Source organism: Pholcus phalangioides, unplaced genomic scaffold, assembly GCF_987345545.1.
Source record: "Pholcus phalangioides strain wild (caught in Gottingen) unplaced genomic scaffold, Ppha-v1.0 ptg000003l_1, whole genome shotgun sequence".
Taxonomy (NCBI): Eukaryota; Metazoa; Arthropoda; class Arachnida; order Araneae; family Pholcidae; genus Pholcus; species Pholcus phalangioides.
Genome location: NW_028301596.1, coordinates 6435834 through 6455492, shown reverse-complemented (window position 1 = coordinate 6455492; position 19659 = coordinate 6435834). Strand labels below are relative to the sequence as shown.

The 19659-nt window shown below is 38.8% G+C and overlaps 1 protein-coding gene across 2 annotated transcripts in view; it reads left to right on the top strand.

Moving 5' to 3' along the window:
- The window catches only part of LOC149087972 (protein dead ringer homolog), a 260666-nt gene that overhangs the window by 142947 nt on the left and 98060 nt on the right, over nt 1-19659 (top strand). The gene's annotated exons all lie outside the window — the stretch shown is intronic.

The following is a 19659-nucleotide window of genomic DNA, read 5'->3' as shown; positions in this document are numbered from 1 at the left end:
AAGATTAATTTCCCGTCATTGAATATCAAGGGGGGATCTATTCAATGAAGGTTTTGATCACGTTATAAACGCCATCAGATTGTACAGTTCTTGAAGCCATAACACGTTTCCATCGTCGATAAGCACGGCCGGAAGCCATCACAGCTTGACTTCTTCACAATATAAGCACGTCAACATTGTCCGGGACAAGACAGGTTCCTACGGGTCTGAAATAATATAATATCATTACTCCTCCATTAATAAATAACCTATATGACACGCAGAAACTGCACGACTCCTTCTAGAGGCTAAAACTTGATTCAACATTTCATTCAGCAGCTTGATTTCATATATAAGAGTTCACGAGGTCATGTGCCATTCATGTTCTTCCCTCTCTTCTTTCTTATTCCAAACTTCCTGTCATTGTTTCGCTGCAATAATGAATAAATAGCGTTTTCTGGTGCATCAGCACGTTTCTTTGAAATTATATAATTCCGAATATAAGAGAGATTCTAATATATATAAATAAGAAGGAACCCGCGAAATAAGGTGGAACTAATATTTACCTATGACGTTCGTATACTATATTTGGCCAGTGTCGGTTACCACCCTCGCTTTTAACACACGGGAAATCAGCGGGTTTTTTTTTTCTCTTAATAAAGGGGGCCCAACCTTTCCCAAACAGTTTGCCCAAGGCGTGGACTTTGACCTCCCATTCTCCCCCCCCCCCCTCCCTCCAAGGTATATTAGGTTAATTCTAGTAGTGTGTTATATTATATTCTTCGACCCCCTGTCCTGTTTCTATTATGAGCATTAACAGTTATTTACGATTGTCTTTCGTTAAAGGGTCATGAGTTCGATGCACTATCCGTTGTTTGTTTGTGTGTGTGTTTTTACGGTTAATGTAGGCTCGAATTGGATTTGCATAAAGGGATGGTAAAATAAAAGACCTTGATTAATTTTTTTAAAGATTTGAATAATTTTGGTGGTTTCATGATTGTTGGTTATTGGGTTCTGGCTCCTGTTTAGTCCTCAGATAAGCTGGAACGTAATTCTTGGATATGAATATAATAATAGCAGCCATTCTGCCTTAATTCATTGAAATTCATCAAAGCTGATGAATTTCCACATGTTCAATATTTGGGTATATTTTCACAAATGATATTAGAAAATTCCAAAAATAATAGTAATTATGTTTTGACCGTATTATTGAATTAGTAGAGTGAAAGAAAGTGTGTCTAAGAAAGTGTTTTACTTATTTTTATTAATACAGTATTTAGCTCTGATAATACAATAGTTCATGTCATATTATAGAGATGTCATACATACTCGATGAGTATATGCCACGGAATATATTTTCAAGCACACAAAAATAATGAATATGTCAAAATAATGTTCATTACAGTGATTTTTCACGCGATACACTTCTTCGTGTTTCGAGATTAGCTAGGGCTGCCACCAGATATGTTAGAAATGGAATCACATTTGTTGTGTGTGGTGATAAGCATAGGCTTACCCAGTACCTACTTGTAGAAGTGGGATTTTGTCTAGAGCCTCAGATTTAAACACCGACTTGCCAAACATCTTTTACGTTAACCGACGAGGTTCACTTCAAATCTCTGATTCAGCCCCGAGGATTGGCGATTTCTTAACGGCACATAAAGGTTTCTGCTCAAATCCTTGCGATAGATAGTGGTAGGCATGAGCCCCCCCACAAACCCATAGGTCTTTGAGGGGTCGCATTGAGCTGATGATATTGATGTGTGTGTGGCTGTTCGTGCGTTAAAGTGGATCTTTTATGAATGCACAATACCTATTAAACTGTTCTACGAAGCCACGATCAAACAGTGAGTTATGCAAGGGTGCCACGATTCACAAAAGTTTGGGAACCACCGCCATAAACCTTAATAGCAAGTGATTCCCAGCCGTGTGTTCCGTGTCTGTTTTGGTATTCGCGAGAAGCTCGAGTGTACGCAATTCCTATCAGAAAAATTCGAGAGGTATAGCAAGAAAACTCTTGGCGAAAATACAGATTACACCGAGGACATATAACATCACCTTCAGTTTGAAACTTGCTTTTCAGTTAGATAATTCTTTAATTCCAGATCATCCGATAACAATCGATCCGATCGGTAATCGCAAGCATTTCTAACACGAACATTACCCAGATTCTCGATCCATCTGTAAAAAAAAAAAAAAAAAAATCTTCGAGAAAAACATATTTTTCTTCTCCCTACCACCGGTCAATAAATAATTGACCAAACACCACAGAAAGCATTAGATTTGGATAAATCTTGGGTTTTTTTTTGTTCGTTCAACCTTCCCAAACCATTTACGGGGTTGGCAAAACCTGTTGACCTCCTTCAAAGGTCCGAAACTGCTATTGGTTATCGTCTCCGTGGAAGAAAAAAAAAATGCATTATACACTTATAATACTCGTATATATTACGAATTTCATCTATTTATTTTGCCCCATCACATATACATTTTTTTCTCTCTCTTTCTCTCATATATATCTACGACTGGGATATCTTGTTATATGATTGATCGTGATTAGAGATCCTGCTTTTTTTTTTCGCCTTGAAGAAGAAATGGCTAAGATATTTCTTTCGAAAGAATTTATGTTATTAATGATGATTTGATTATTTTTTTTTTATATTATCTTTTATTATTATTATTATTATCTACGCTTTCGTGTTTAGTAATGAGGTATTAGTATGTGTACAAGTAGGAGAAAAAGAGGAAAAAGACTTTTTTTTAAATGAAATCGTGACCAACTGGAACATGTTACCTGACAGTTTTTAAAAATGATTCCATGCAATATAAGAGAATAATAATAATAATAATAAAATTGTTATTATTATTTTTTTTTTTAAATGCATTTATATTACGTGATTTGTTTTTTATTTTTCCCTTTCTATTATTTAATTGTGAGAAGAATTTAAATGATTTAATTGAAAAATCTTTTTGGAAGAGTTGATTTATAATAGTTTTTTTTTTTTTGTTCTGGGAATTGTAATAGACGTAGATTGAATCTAATGTGGTTTTTATGTTGTTGGTGTGATAAATCTCTGGTCACTATGGCGCCTGAAATTGTGTGGTTATTAGATAGGAGTGGGGAAAGTAATGTAAATTTCGGGATTTGTGTATTTGTCTGCCGACATTGAAAGGTGCCACTGGAAAATTGAGGTGGTCATTTTCAAAAGGGAATATTTCCACAATTACTAAATTCACAATAATTGAATAGAATCAAAAAAACTTTTTTTTCGCCCTCTCCGAAATGGACTTCTTTACAAAAGTGCGAAATAGCCCAACGGGTGTGGTATAAGAATATTTAAATACTATATTACATTTCTTCATCAACATTCAAAGGAGTTATCTACGCTCAAATTTTGGAAATTTTCCGTTTTGAAAGAAAATTAGTTGAAATGTTACCTTTTGATCAAAATTGGAACTGTTTTTGGTTTTTTTTTTCCGTTTTGAAAGAAAATTAGAACCTTTTGATCAAAACTGGGACTAGTTAGTTTTTTCAAGTCTGGAAAACTAAAATCAACGGGGTTCTTAAAAATTTCCAAAAGGTTTCACCTAGCTAAGGAAGGTACCCTTACGACTCTCTCATGAGTAACATAAGAAATATGATCATTCTACAGTGGGACCTCCGATAATGAACTACCATCCCGTTAGCTGACGCCCTCAATGACGGACACACATTTTTTTCAATTAGATCGATGGAGACTAATTGTATTTTACTATCCATTAGCGGACACTTCTCGGTAGCGGACAAAATTTTCGATTCCAGATGTGTCCGTAATTTAGAGGTTCTTCTGTAAAATTCGACTTTGAAAGCGCCGCATTGTAATAAGTAAAAACGTCGTAGTATCGAATGTCGGCAAAATATTATTTGCCAACTGATAAATTTAATTTTCTGGATGTTAATGCCGAAACTAATATTTGAAAAGAAAAGTGATTTTCCTCCTAGTGCGCTAACCAATACACCATCTCTTCATACAAAAACGCCAACGGGGGCGAAAATTGTTGTAGTAGCGAGGGAGGCTGCTATGACTCCACTCAGCGCTTCACGCTACTAATGCGTGTTATGAGGAATTGAAAAGCGTATCTCTGGTGTATTGGTTAGCGCACTCTTGCCCGGTATGCAAGGGGACCCGGATTCGATTCCCGGAGGAAACAAATCACTTTTCTTTCCAAATATCAGTATCGGTATTAACATCCAGAAAATTCAATTTCTCAGTATATTTCAGGCCGAAAAAATACCATCTCTTCATATTATTTACAAATTTGCCATCGTAAAATTCAAAAAGAAAAAAAAAAATCGGCATAAAATTTTGCCACCTAGGCAAAGAATTGTGAAATGCTCTTCCAGTTAACGCTGTGCGTTCGATAAACATTACCTGAATCTCCCTTCTGAACGTCGGTACTTATCTTACAATTATAAATACTGGAGTGTTAATACCCCCTCGTTCTACTTTTTAGTCCTACTTTTCCGAGTGGGAGCCCTGCCTCCGTTTCTGTCTATACTTCTATTAATGAATTTTTTCGCCATAATGATGTATCCTTTTACTATATGCATATAAGAGGGAAAGAGAACTAGATCTACTTTCTTATGTACTTATGTATGTACTGTTTTCCTTTTGCTTTTTGTTCCCTCTCTTTCTTCTATTTTTTCCCTCCTTCTTTTCCTTTTTCTATCGTGGGGTTAGGTTAGGACAAGGTTACCATACTTATCGCCGATTCGTCAAATAGAGATCATCTGAATTTCTTCCCAATAGCTTGTTAAGCGAAATGGTCGAGTTCTAAATACACTGCAGGGGGTTCATCAGTAAAGTGAGGAAATTAGTAAATTCTGCTCTCGGGGGTGTTACGCGAATCCGCAGTCGTGAAATCTGAGAAATTTGTGTAAAATAATTGGTAGACGAATTCTTTTTTTTTTTTTAAGTGTCTCGGCAATTTTTAAACTCCGTATTTACGGATATTGGTTTTGTTTTTAATTCAGCTTTATCGGTGGACGATTAATTTCAAACAGCAATAGCTATCCTACCGTCATCAACGACCCCTATAGATGGAGGAGGAAAATCGTTTGGAGATGAAACGCTATCCATCGCCATCGTTCAAAAACATAAGGCACCACGTTATAGTCCATTCGCCCAACGTAATATCCTACTTACGCGTCTGCATCGACCAATCAACTTAATGTCTGGGTGGAATAAAACCTTTATGTCTCGAGGTAATACAACATAACCGACAACAACCCCCCGCCATTTATCCACGCTCCCCCCGCTGATACCCATCGCAATATACGCATTTATGTTAGGTATCTAAATACTCTTTTATATGAATATTGCGCTCGTAAGATTTTTGTACGTCTAATTAAGATAATTTGTATAAATACTGAGAAATGTCTTTAAATATTTCATATTTCCTCTCGTTTAAAGATTGTTCTGTTTTCTTTTGCCCCCCTCTTCGTCGACGGTATAGTGTTCGCATGGGGGGTGCCACACCCATACTTGGAGAGCTATTAAAGATGCGAACCTTACCCTCCGCTTTCTATCATAAAATAGGTTTTAATGTCTCTTTAGTGCGTCAGCTGTGTGATGGTTTGCCTCGTGCTAAGTTTTAGTGGCCTTTTCTTCAAAGATGGTGGAGGGCGATGTGGATTTGGTGGGGGGGGGGGGGCGCCTATGTCTTTACCAATAATTGCACTTCCTCGCACCCGATTTTACCGCTGGGTTCCCCCCCCCCCCCCCACCGTTTTCATCGTCTCTTATAAGTCGACACTCACTCCGCGGCCTTCGTTTTCTATCAAAGACTAGGTGAAGCTTTTAGATGTGCCTTGTACAATTTCCTCCCAACCCTCTCCCGTCGCCTGATGATTCTCTCATATAATAAGACATTGAATTTTATGTTGAGTATTAAGCACCGTAATTTCTGGATAGGAATTGCTGTCGTAACTGCAGGTTTAGTTGAGGGAAGCAGTCACTGATGAAGAAAGAGTTTGGTGCCGCTGCTGCTGCACCATTGTTTGTAGTCTCTGGGGTTTTTTAGTGCGCGGACTACTTGGTGGAGATTTAATGTAATATCGTGTCCATAATACATAGGGACTTTTTGAATCCTATATCCCCTTTTAAAAATAAATTCTGGATTTCTTTGGTTAGCCTAGTTTGTGATGGCACAAAGGTCAATATTACAGTTTTCAAATTTTTTAGCCTATATATTTACAGTCGAATCCCGTTATAACGAACTCCAAGAGACCGGAAAAATCACTTCGTTGTAACGAAATTTCGTTATAAAGGAATTCCAGGTTTTTCCATTGTTCCTACGTAAACTTATATGGGAGCATTAGAAAAGTGTCCGTTAAAACGAAATTTTCGCGATAACGGTATTCGTTAAAACGGGATTCGACTGTACTAGAAAATCTATATATGATCTTGGGGTCCAGGCACTCTTCAAAAACTATGGTTTAGGTCAGTGATGGGAAAAATACAGCCCCGCGGTTCAGATGCTTCCCATTTAGAGGTTCTATCCGGCCCGCCGCAGATTTTAAAATACTAATAATGTAGTATATTTTTGGTCTTTATTGAATTTTGTAATAAACTGTATTCACACTAACAAAAATTTTCCCATTTTTTTCGGCCCGCTGCTAAAAAATGGTGGTCTCTGACTGGTCTACGACATGGGCATGGTCCCCACTAGCGTAAGGGTCTGAGACGATTCTTATCTTATATTTGTTTTTTTACATTATAGAGGAAGCCCGTGAAAAATCTGGCCCCAAAATCCGCCGAATATCAGTCTGGGGGCCCTGCTGCAGCATGTGGGTGCTATGGACATGGGTGCTCAACGTTTTCGCCACTTATTAAATAATTGGCGAAAACGTTGAGCACCCATGTCCATAGAAAAATTAAATTTTAATGGGGCTAACCTGTCGTGAGCCACTTAAATGATTTAATAACAGGTCGAGAGGCCACAATAAAAAATAATTCATAGTTTTCAATTCTAGTCAAATGACTGTTTTAAAACAAGAACAACTTTCCGTATAACTTATCAGATAGATTACAGGGGCACCCAGGGCACGAGAACTGCTTGCCCTGGGTGCCGGACCAACAGGTGCCCAACCAGGAGAGTGCCGAATTATACCTTTTCTTTATTCAAGACTAGGGGAGGGGAGCCACAAAATGTTGACTAATTTTTATGAATTGATAATCAAATGACGTTGGGGAGATCTGGCCACATTGGACCCGCGAGTCACAGTCGGAGCATGTATATGTAGGACAGTGGTTCCCAACGCGTGCGCCGCGGTTCTTTGGGGTGTCGCATTGAGCATTTTCTTATCAATATGTGCCTATTTAATGACTATGAAGCGGTTCTTTCTTAGAATATTCTGGGAAGCAGCGAATACATATCCATTAGGGCAGAAAACAAAAGTTTGAGAACCACTGGTTTTACACAGTGTTTTCTAATTATTTTTCTACCCCCCCCCCACTTCAGATTTTTTTTGTCATCACCCCCCCCCCCCCCTCTTCCGAAAATAATCTCGCCCATAAAATCCTATATTACACCTATAGCTTCTACCCCTTCCCATCCCCCGATCATTCCATCGTCCAGTTTGCACCCTGGGTCCTAGGAGCACCCTGAAAGAAGTGGAGGGCTAAGGTGTAAGACAAAGAAAATATAGTTTGTGAGTATTCTTATGTTCAAAACAATTGTCTTCAATCACAAAAATGTTTTCCATAGATATGTACGTAGGAGATGAGTATAATCGAGTTTATATTTCTTGTGTGTCCTCGAAATTATAACATTGAAGTAAGTGAAAGGATACTCTTTATGCTGGAGATGCGTTTTGGTTGCGTGAGCAAGATGCTATCCAATCCAATAAGAGAGGACCCATCTCGGTGAATGACACATCAACTGTGCAATCATCGTGTCAAAACGTTAGATAAGAGATTCTAGATTCTTCTCCCAAAATAATCTCAAATCTGCGACATGCCGCTGTACGAGAAATTTTCGACCATTGATTATCAGTAAAGAAGAAATTTCTTTATTAAATTTATAATTCTCTGTGGTGTTTGGTCAGAACTTGATAACTCGAAAATCACAATCTTGAGATATAAACATTTTTCTCATTCTCATTTAAAAATCGAAAATAAAGCATAATCACAGATACAAATAGAAATATCATACATCATCATGTTATGCAGCTGTACGCACTTACTTGTGCGTATCTCACTTTTAATTAGTTATAATTAGCAAAACTTACTTTTAGATCAAAAAACCATTTTGTTGGAGATATCATGTTCTGAACAAACACCACAGAATTTAGGGCAGACATTTCCAACGTTCTACTTCCTGCGGAACCCTTGATAGCAGCCACCCGTGGCAAGTGCGCATTTTGGCGCCCCCTTGTAATGTTGAAGGAGAGTTTCGGAATAAAATTTGCGCCACCCTCTGGTCCAGCGCCCGGGGCACGAGACCGGCCTGCCCCCCCCCACCCCCTCCCAGTTGCGACCCTGCTTGATAGTTGCCGAATAGTTCCACGTAAAACACGTAACACTTGATGATTGGAAGACTGTACCACGGAATCCTCAGTGATTGCAGGCCTGTATGTTACACGAAGCCCTGGATGATTACGAGATTATACCTCGGAACCCCTGGATGATTACGGGACTCTTACACGGAACCCTTGATTGCGCGGTACAAGGAATCCTGGATGATTACGAGAACCACGGAATCTCCTCGATCATTAGAAGACTACCACTGAGTCCTCGATGATTACAAGAAACCATGGATGATTATGAGACTGCTCTAGGGCAGTGTTTCTCAACCGCCGGGCCGCGGCCCAATAACGGGCCCTAACACCAGTCACACCGGGCCGTGAGTGATCGCAATTTAATTTTTCCCATTAATTTGTCGTTAGTTGTTTGTATGACCGGGCCTTTCACTTACACAAAAGACATTTACCGGGCCGCGGGCTTCCAAAGGTTGAGAACCGCTGCTCTAAGGAACCCTGTATGATTATGTGACTTTTCCACGGAGCTCTGGATGATTACCAAACTGTTCGCATGGTACCCTCAATGATTATGTGATCGTTACACGGAACCCCTGGATGATTATGAGACTTTCGGAGAACCGTGGGTGATTGTAAGACGTTTCGACGGGAACCGTCGATGATTATCAGACTGTTCCATAGAACTGTGGAGGAGTATAAGACAACTTTATGGAACCCAACACCAATATTTTTCTAATATAAGTAATATATGAAAAATAAATTGCATCAATGAAATACTATAGGCCTACTGCTTTTGATACAGTGGACGGAACGTTCAAGAAGCTTTTGCGGAACCGCAGGGTTTCACGGAACACCAGTTGGGGAAACCTATGTCTAAGGCAGGACGTGAGAAATCAGGAAAAAAAGTTTAAAAAACATTTTTTTATCAACAGAATTTGTCCTTTTACTTGTCCTTACTGGACTAAGGGAACCCCTTTCCATACTAGCAGACGCACCTGTCATAATTTCCGATAACTTCGTGCCGTCTTAAGATTTCAATTCAGTCACGCGACATCAAAAAAACATTTTCCACCAATGTGAGTTATTATAGTCGCCTTGGCGGCCTTGCGCCTGGGATTTGTCCAGCCCTGGTCCAAGAACGCATTCAAGACCCACATATAGACATTAAAATAAATCATCAGATGATTGCCAAAAGCACCAATTAAGACACAGGGTTTCTCCAACGGAAGTCAGACGTTATCATTTCTCATGTAACTGATCCGGATCATATCCGGAATACTCCCACGACTATTATTATCATTTTTAGAAAACAACACGAAGCCGATTGCGCCATCAATAACCAAAAAAGGGTGTGTATTTCTATGTGTTTTTAATTATTTTTTCGTATTTTTTCCATTTCCGCTGGTTCAAGCTTATTATTTCCGGTTGCGCTTTCATTTTGGGGCAAAAAAAAAAACAACCTAAATGCACTCTATTTTGCCCGTTTCAAAAAGACGCCAAATCGAAACCATAATGGTTTCATAATTTTCAGATGGTTTTCCCACCACCGCAGGAAAAGTTACGGTTTTCTTATAATGTTATGTCGGCGAACACCAGACCTTTTGTTGTAAATCCATCAAAGGCCTGTTTGTTGTTTATTTTAATATTTTGTTGTGTGTGTTTTGAAGAGAAATTCTCTGTTATTTGTAACTTGGTGTGTATGTAAACACATGTTGGAGCTGCGTTTTTTGTAGGGGGAACAATGGTCTTATTTTGTTCGGCTTTGTGTGGATAATAACCGAATAATAATCGCCCCGGGGTCAAGGAATCGAAGCTTGTTATGAATGTGTACGTCAAATTGTGCGTGAATACTCTCGAGTTTTTCCATGTCTCCAAATTATCATGTAGAAGTTTGGGATTGAGCATTAATTGGCAATGATCCAGAATTTTTTGGTTTATTTTTCTCTTTTTTTCCATCTCTTTGGATGACATCGTTCCAATGGGAGATCAGTACCTTTTGCGCTTAAATACTACACTGGTTCTCAAACTTCTTGAAGCGGGAACCCCGCTTTTGACAAGAATTTTATTGGTGACCGCTCTCCCCTTCCACTTTTTTAAACTTCAGTCAAAATTCTTTTACCAATGTCTCGGAAATCCTGAAATTCTGAAAGGTTCCGTGATGCCGCATTATAAGCCCTCTTCCAAAGGCTCCACGATGGCTGGAGCAATTCTCAAGAAATTCCTATACATCTCAGAAATCTCTATTTCTTAGAAATCCTTAGATTCCTTAGAAATTTCTCTGTTTCTAAGAAATTAAGGAATCCTCAAGAAATTTCTCTGTTTCTAAGAAATTAAGGAATCCTCAAGAAATTTCTCTGTTTTTAAGAAATTAAGGAATCCTCAAGAAATTTCTCTATTTCTAAGGAATCTTCTGATTTTCCGCGATGTCTCGTGGTGAATCCTCTAATTTCTCACGATATCAAATTCTAAAAGATTCTATGATGCCGCATTATCTCTTCCAAAGACTCCCCAATGGCTAGAGCAATTCTTAAGAAATTTCTATAGTTCTCTGGAATCCTCAAGAAATTTCTCTTTTTCTCTGGAATCCTTAAGAAATTTCTCTTTCTCTCAGGAATCCTTAAGAAATTTCTCTTTCTCTCAGGAATCCTCAAAGTTTTTGTAATGTTTTTAAAGGTCTGAAAACGCCTCTACATATTTGTTACACGTCGTTTGTGAGATCCTTGAAATATCTCCTTGGCCCGAAAATACGCAAAAACTTTTGCTCAAATTGATTGTAGAGGCATTTCTACAGTTAGATAATTTTCTTACAATTCATCGAATAAGTAGAATACCCAGACATCAGTTCGCACGCTTTGCCGCATTCGAGATAAATATACCTTCGCGACGGACGGAGATTTTCCGCGGTCCTCTTGAAGCAGTTTAAGCCGAAGAATTTATTGTCCCAATTAAATGTCTTGAGGTGTCTTCATCGGGATCCTCCCTGTTCTTCATTTTTCCTCTTACGTGGCCTCTTTCTTTTATATCTTAACAGTAGCATTTCTTCCATCATGTTCTCCACCCATCTCATATTGCCACGCGACTCCGGGGCCCTATTATGGGGGTCCGTTCTTGAGTGAGGGGGGTAAAGGAAAGAGACATTTTTAGTTACACTTATAGTTGTCCCTCCTTTTCTCAATTGAAGTAAAAAAAAAAAGTCCCTTTTTATATAGTCACAGTTCTTTTCAGGGCCTCGCGCCCTTTGGAAAATATAAAGGGAGAAGCTCCTTACAAAAATATTAAGGACTGGGAGGGAAAAAAATTGTCTCGGAAATGGCGTATCCCGACTTTCCCTCAGGTACTTTGTAATTGTATCCACCGAAATAGAGTTAAATATAATTTTTCAAGGTCAGGATGTAAGATTTTTAATATTTTTAGATTAATTTTTGGGGAAAGTGAAACTTCTGAGTGCGATGTCCTTGAAAATTGTGTGATCGTATCCGGTAGATTATATGCAGGGCCGGGATTAAGCATTTGGCTGTGCGATGGCGAAACAATTTCACGGCCTTCTACGATAACTTCGTGTGTTAACAAGATTTGTTAATAATTTGCATGTTACTTGTACTGTAATACAGTTTCGAGCCGAGTCGAGATGAAATACGTTATGAAACGATGCAATACGTATGAGTTTTGGACTCGTTTTGTGGCTCCCAATTGTTTTGCGGCCGGTGTAGCCGCATCCTTCCCTTCTGCTCAATCTGGTCTTACTGATGTGACACTTTCCATCTCGTTATGTTGCGCAACGAGTGTGTTCAACTCTATTTTTGATAACTAGAAAAATATAAGTTTCACGACCATAGAAAGATTTCAAACTAAAGAACCTTGGCCTGGAGTAATTGGACGGCTTTTATATAAAAGGGGCCAAGCGCCATTAAATCAAAACTGAAAAAAAAAGAAAAGCTATTTAAAGTTATCTTCGATTGAGATATCTTTTCAGATATCTATCAGTTTGGTTCAAATACACACAGACAGCATCACAGCCTATATGTCAGTTGGTTTTATTTAGATAAAAAATCCCACCTATTTCAACAGTTCAGATATCTCGGTATATTCCAAAAATGTTAAAAATGGCGCTTGGTTCCTTTTATATAAAACCCGCTCAAATATTCTTATACATTTGTGGCATCTTTGATGGAGGTATGACCTGGTGTAGATTAGATCTTTGGACTGCAGAAATCACAATCTCAGCTCTTAACTCTACTTGACATGTCCGCTGCAGATGTAGATCAGCCGTCTCTGGACAGTAGGAATCACATGACTACCTCAGATAAGAACGGAGCATGTGATTGCTGCTGCCCAGATATGGTTGATCTACATCTGCAGTGGAATTCCCGTCCTTGAGATGTAGGTCAGTCATCTCTGGACAGCAGGAATCTCCAACTCCGTTCTTATCTCTACTCGGGATGTCCGCCGTAGATGTACTTCAGCCGTCTAGGGACAGCGCTAATCACAAAGTTCGCTTTTATCTTTACTCGGGATTTCCACTGCAGATGTAGATCAGCCCATAGATGGTGATAGACCTGACTTGTGCTTGGTTTAAAAGAAAGAAAGATGTAGATCAGCCATTTCTGAACAGCTAAAATGTCAAACTCCGCCCTTACCTCTACTCGCGATATCCACTGGAGATGCAGATAAGCCGTCTAGGGGACAGAAGACATCCCAATCTCCGCTTGTATCGCTACTCGAGATGTACGCCGCAGATGTAGATCAGTCATCTCTAGACAGCAGAAATAACAAGCTCTGGGCTGTTATCTCTACTGGGGATGTCCACTACTGATGTAGATCGTCCATCTGTACATAGCAGAAATCACAAACAAAACTTTTCCCACTCCCACCAAAGATCCCAGCCTTGGATCCCTGCTCTGTTCCCAGCGACCTGGAAAATCAGGGAAGGGAAAATGTAAAATATTTGACGAAAGTCTGGGAAAAATTCAAATGTTTGGTAAAAGTCGGAAAAGATCAGTGAAGGAGACAGAGAGAGAGAAAAAAAAATCGAAATTTGGAAGGTTGGATTTTTTGAATGTTTTTTTTCTCCAGAATTTTGGTTAGGCAGATTTTTTGCTGGTAACCCTGCCTTGCTTCAGGGGGGCATGCTTACAGGATCTAAGTTTCTGTTCCATCTGCATTCCTACGTATAGGCATGATTTCATTGACACTTCACCAAATATTTCGGAACATTCCATCTATAAACAAAGAGTAATTATTTCTTGTTGGTGTGTGTTCAAGTTAGTTATCGGATTGATATACTCGGTATCCTTTGGTTTAGTTTATTTCGAAAACGCACGTTTCCAAAACTGAACTTGTCTATTCCACCCACTTTCGACATCAAAGAATCCCGCTTTAATGCGTTTACTTGTCTCTTTCGAGCAATCGACGCTTATTCAAGTTGATAACTGTGCCGAAAAGTTGGGCAACATTTCGCCAATGACTTCTGGAAATCCTCCCCTCACCTGAATAATGTTTCTTTCTGCTGTGTTTCTTCGAATTCATTATTACCGAGATGTGAAAGAAAGTGCGAAGGATACTCCTTTTCTTGGAAGAAAGTAACTCATACAAAGAGACCAACATCATTAATATCTCGTGATAGACCACAGATGAGAAAGAAATAAATAGAATTATACTTTCTATATTTAGCTTATGGCAATCATTTCTGGTGATTTTGATTCTAAAATTAGGTCGATTAGAATATCGGTGGTTGATGAAGCTACCAGAAAAGAAACCACAAAGTGTAATATTGTTTTGATTCGTTTGATTTCTTTTTCTTTGTGGTTTGAAGGGGATTTCTTTTTCTTCAGTGGTTTAATATAAATTCAAAATCCATTTCCAGAAAGGTTATTGGCCACGTGGTCAGATGCGGTCTGGTTCGTCAGGACACTGTTCTTGATGACCATTAATATCAGTCCCGAATGGCGTCGGAAAGGACTTTAAATGAAGGAGTTCTTAGAAACGTTCCAGGGGTGTTGGAGGTCCTTATTGGAGTCATAAATTTGAATGAGAATGTTATCGACTCATTTTTCAAACTGATTAATTTTAGAAAGGTGCGAGTTGTTTTTATTTCGTTCCTCCAAGATATATCCGTGGAATACAAAAGGTAAAGCTACAATAATCGTTAGAATTGCTGAGCTCGCTCTTCTAAAGATGTTTGTTATTCAGTTGGTGGATAACTTACAGGTCTAAGATTATTTATACTCTTTTGCAACGGTAGCAAGTCGTTCTCACGACGTGTAAAGTTTGTGAGACTGGCTCAGAGGCAGCAGTGGCTTTTCCTCCGACAATTCCCAATTTTATGTTGTAATGGATGGCAGATTTCAATAAGACAAAACCTCAACATCTGGCTGATTTTTGCCAAAAATTCGAATCCAGTAATGGCTATTTAAGGTCGGCAAACTCAGAAACCAACCGGGACATGTCCTTCAAATCTGGACATCTGGTGACTGCGTGTTTTTAGACATTTGCATTCTTCCGGTGGGAATGGTTACGAAGTGGACTCGTTGTACATTTTTGAACAAAGAACAAGTTGGCCGCTCCAAGTGATCTTTCGGAAATCGTTGAGGACAAAGCAGGATAGGGAACAGCGACTGGATATATCTATGACACTGACGTCACACTTTTGCTCAACCTGGTATTACAAGGAGCTCAAGTCGTGCCGAATTAGTGATATGAGCATATGTCAGATTAACCGTTTTCACGAACCGAGATCTTGGGGTTTTCCAACCAAAGCCTCGCGTCGTGGGAACCCGACTTAAGTACGTAAATGGGAATAGATTACGAGACGAGTCGCGTGCACCAGACAGTTCAGTCAGTAGTTCGTTTGGCTCATCCCTTTATTGGTACATCAAAAGGTGCATCTACATTCGCGTTCTATGCATTATCCCTTAGTGGTTCGTTAAGATTTCTCATCAAACTGCGCGGATGTCACGAAATATTTGATTGCGAGCCAAGCGACGCGCACTACACGAACGCCAAACTTGAGAAGATCCGTCGATGGTCGGATTCTGTATCGCAAATGCTGTAGTTCTACGATCGCAACCGGGATGTGGGGTTAGGGTGGAGAGAAAAAAATAATAAAGCAAAAGGCGCATGTGTATTTATTGATTGCGCCTCAGTGAAATCGACGGAAGAGATTTTTGTCGCGCTACCCTAGTCACGTAAACGGCGTTGAGCCTTATCGGTCTACAACTAATGTTTCCGGATCCTGCTCAGCCAGACAAATCCTGGAGAGTAGACTGGACAACTGAAGTAATGAGGACGTAGACCGAACGGGATCCCTAGCAAGCACGAGTGGTATAAAACCATACCAATTCTTCTTTTTTTTCTGAATTCCAAATCGATGTCTTCGAATTGGGCATTAATCATGATCTCGATATAAGCGGACGATGCTTTCCTTTGATGTCAGCGGCTGGACGTTGGAGGACATGGGCGTTATCGTTACCCGGTAAAAAAAAAGACGGACGCGTGTCGATAACGTGAGTCGGACCAATTATGAATCGACTAGTGGTACATACAGACATGGGAAGAAAGTCGAAGACGACGACATTCTTCAAGAAGAAGTTAAGGACGCGAATCACGTACTACGTGGTTTGTTGTGTTGACTGTTTTGTTTGTTGGTTTTTTCTTTTTCTTTTTCTTTTCCTCTCGGTCTTTGTACGATTCTTATCCTCCATTAATCAAGGGCAAACAGTTGTCTTCTCTCTTTCTTGTAGAAAATTCCGAATTCAATTACGTGCTGATGTGACGATGCTAAAAGGGAAAGTGTTGGGTGTTGTGGGTTCGAGACTCAAACTAAAGTAAAAATAAAATAAGTATTTTTGAAAAAAGAAAGAGAAGAATCATCGGGATGGATTCGTTTCGCTTCGAAACATTCAGCGCCAGAGGAAATGGAAATTATTACCTGTAGAAATGTATGTATATTCCTGAAACAATGGCGTATAGTCACGTAGCTCGGTTTACGGGGGCGTGCATTGTAATGACAACTGTAATAGTTGTTGTTACTGTATAGTATTTTGCTTGTTTCTTGTAAAATCCATGGTGTTTTTTTTTTTTTTTTTTTTGGTCCTATTTTGGTATCGATTTGAAAACTTTTTACCTCTCTGGAGGTTACTCTGTGTTTATATAAATGATGTCAAAGTTCATATGGAATCGAATGATTTCAAATCGATCGGGGTCTTGAATTTCATATGAAATGAGTTTGACAAAGGAAATATTTACAGTCCTCGTGACTAGGTTCACGAAGGTTTAAATTCGTGTAGGTTTGAGGAGGGGTGAAAAAGGTTCTTTGTCCCTGAACAAATGGCCCACTTGCAAACGTGTTGATTGATTTAACGTTTGTGCTTGTGGTGCGGCCCTATCACATAAGAAACAATAACCAAATCCTCAGCAATCCTCAAATACCCCATCAGCCATCCTCACCCATGTTCCGAAACCTTATAATCCCTCAGTATTCCTCAAAGACCCCAGTAGGTCCTAGGAGTAATCCCTAGTAAGCCTGAATTTGCCTCAGCAATCCCCTAAAAATCCCGATTTGCTCTAAAAGCCTCAATACGTTTCAGCAATCCTTAAAGGCCTGCCAGTATGCCTCAGCAATCTTCGGAGGCCTCTCCAGCAGCTCAATAATTTTCAAAGGCGTCCCATTTTGTCTCAGCAATTCTTAAAAGCAGCTCAGTACTTTTCGAAGGCCTCCCAGTGTGTCTCAGCAATCCTCAAAGGCCCGCAATATTTCGTTGCAAATGTTAAGCGATATTTCTCCATCATCATCATCGATTACTCGGCAATCCTTGAAGAACTCCAATATTCCTCAACAAGTGTTCAGCAATGCAATCCTCAAATATAAATTGTTGTGTCATCCACCGATGACAATTGATGCACGCGACAAAGGAACAGAACTCGTTAGACGCATTATTAAAAATTTTTCTGGAAAATCCAATCCATTGTTTAATCCTAAATCATTTCCATTAAAATCCATGAGCGATGTTGCGATATTCCGTCAAACAATCATTTTTCCCGATAAGATATCGATACCTGCGAGAATTTATCTCGCAAGAGAGAGAGAGAGTCATGCTCGAACGATATCGTATGAATTTTTCTCTCGTCCAGATAACATTCCTAAATCACAAACTTATAATAATTTTCCCATGACCTTATCTCCATAAAGATACTGCGTTAATAGCTCTTCCGTGGGTATAATAATATTTTAATACCTCGTCATATATTTCAATTTAAAGCCCATGTTAATATCTCGGCAATGATGAGTGAGTGAGAGAGTCTCTCGTGGCTAATGCGATGAGATATTTTTCTTATTCTTGCCTTATCTATCAATAATCAATGCTTTTCTTTATTCCCGAGTATCTTCCGGAAAGAAATGCAAAAAAAAAAAAAGGCTTCTCAAGCGGCGTGGAACGCTATAAAAGTGCCTCCAATCGACATTTTAGTATTTCTAATCCACTGCAAATATGCCCAAGTGGCTGCAATAAAATTGGGCCCCGGAGTTTTGCATGAACGATAATACCCTGTAGGCAGTCCATGTTATTTATTACTTGTTTCTTCTTCTTTGGTCGTTATTATACATTTTATATATATTTTATTTTTCCCCCTCTACATCAAGATGATCATGGCCGTGTCTTGCTACTGTGTTCGTGTGTGTATATGGCAAGTCAAGCAAGAATCAACGACGAATTACTTCTAATCCTTTTCTTTCTTGCGTTATGCCAATACAACGTTATTTAAAATGAAAATGTCGAAATGTATTTTTTTTAATTGTTATTTTTAGATTGATTTTATTGAATTTTGAATTTGTTCGTAATTATCATTGGGTTACGGTTTGTGAAAAGTTTTCACGCCAGTGTTCTTCAACCTTTTACACGTGCGGACTAGGGATTAGCGTTTCTCAGGTTTTCCTCAATCCCGGGAAAACGGGAATTTCCCGGGATTCCGTTATCACACATATGAGCAGTACTGTTAACTAATAGCATTAATAATTATGTGTTGAATTAATTTATTGTTAGAAAATTTGAATAACTAATGCTTTGATTTGTATAAATAATTTGTTCTCTTCTCACAGACGGTTGAACTCCAAAACAGATTAGTGTGTCTAGAAGAGGGGTTTGGATATATCTCGCGGATTGCCAATAGTGCTTTAAGCCTAAAATAATTTTTAGTAATGGGTGCGGTTAATAAATTATTATAATTTGACTGTTATACCATAATATTCTCATTTATTGGGAGAATTATCGCACCGTATTTTGCATAATGTTGGAAATACTGTAATTTTTATAAAACAATTTCTTTAGGAAAAATTTACTGAACTGAAGAATCGTGTGTGCCCCCCCCCCTCCCCGGAGTAATTTTATTAATTGTAGAACAGTGATTCCCAAAGTGGGCGTTAACACCCCCGGGGACGATGGAATGTTCCAGGGGGCGGTAGAAGCTACGGGTAAAACATAGGATCCTATGGGTTAGATTGCGTTGGGTGCGATGGGACAAAAAAGGTTGGAAACTATGTTGTAGAACAATCCTTCAAACAATTTGAGCTGAGTAACTTTTCATTTTCGACAATAATAACATTTCATTGAATTATTTTTTAAACAAAAATATTTGCTGTTACGAAAATGCTTCACGTTCTGCACTTACAGCACCCTTTCATGCGAAATCATTAACCCTTCCTGTAAAATGCCATATCTTTTTTTAATGAAGCAGACTTTCTTCCCATTTTCAGCAATTGCAGAAATCGCGGTATGGGGAAAAATATTCAATTGAGAAATCAACTTTACCAAATATCTGGGCAATACTAAAATAACAGGCTTTCAAACAGGCGAGATATCTCCCCAATTCCTTTTAAAGGGTAAATAAATGAATTCAAATAAATGGAAAAAAAAGATTGAATTCAAATGACTTTATTCTACATTTCCACTGTCCGTTAAATTGCCGGAATTACTTTTCCTACATTACCGAATGTCTGGGCTTGTCTATGCTAAAATTAAGGGCAAGAGATTGACGAGTTATCTCGTCGATGCCGCCTAAAGGTTTAAATATACTGTATGTATATTTAATTAATTTAATAATTTATGTATTAATATTATTAATTTTATTCAAAATTCATTGATTGCGGCTTCAAAAGTGCTTCTGGATGA